Source organism: Pongo pygmaeus, chromosome 18, assembly GCF_028885625.2.
Source record: "Pongo pygmaeus isolate AG05252 chromosome 18, NHGRI_mPonPyg2-v2.0_pri, whole genome shotgun sequence".
NCBI lineage: Eukaryota > Metazoa > Chordata > Mammalia > Primates > Hominidae > Pongo > Pongo pygmaeus.
In genome coordinates this window covers 70,116,696-70,117,285 of record NC_072391.2, presented here as the reverse complement: position 1 = coordinate 70,117,285, position 590 = coordinate 70,116,696, and the positions used below count along the sequence as shown (strand labels likewise).

The following is a 590-nucleotide window of genomic DNA, read 5'->3' as shown; positions in this document are numbered from 1 at the left end:
TTTCATAGATGGTCCTTATTATTATCTTGAGGTAGGTTCCTTCTGTTTCTAGTTTGTTGTTTCTATCGTGAAAAGGTGTCAAATCTTGTCAACTAACTTTTGTACATCAGTTGAGATGATTATGTGGTTTTTGTCCTTCATTCTGTTAATGTGGCATATTATATTGATTGATTTTTATATGTTGCATCTCAGTAATAAATCCCACTTGATCATGGTGTATAATCCTTGTAACATACTGTTGAATTTGGTTTGCTAGTACCATGCTAATCTTCTCTGTATTGTTCCAATTTTAGCATATGCACTGCCAAAGGGAACACTCCCACAGCTTTACTTTTTAAATATGGTATAATGTAAAAATACATTAAATTTAGCCTATCAAATGAGTTAAAGACCAAGAATTCTTTTCTACATTTGAAACACACAAAAATTAAGACACACATGTGCTAGTTCTTCTGTTTATTGTTTTCTTTGAGGAATTGGGCATCACCTCCTATACAGCTTCAACCTTAACCTTAGCAAATGACTGACTGCCTCTTTGGAAGGTGCTGTGAAACAATTTGGCCTATAGAGAGCATCTGTATTTGCAGGTT

At 33.9% G+C, this 590-nt stretch overlaps 1 pseudogene; it reads right to left on the bottom strand.

Moving 5' to 3' along the window:
• Positions 1-218: 218 nt before the first annotated feature.
• LOC129016375 (U6 spliceosomal RNA) lies at positions 219-317 on the bottom strand (annotated as a pseudogene).
• Positions 318-590: the final 273 nt, after the last annotated feature.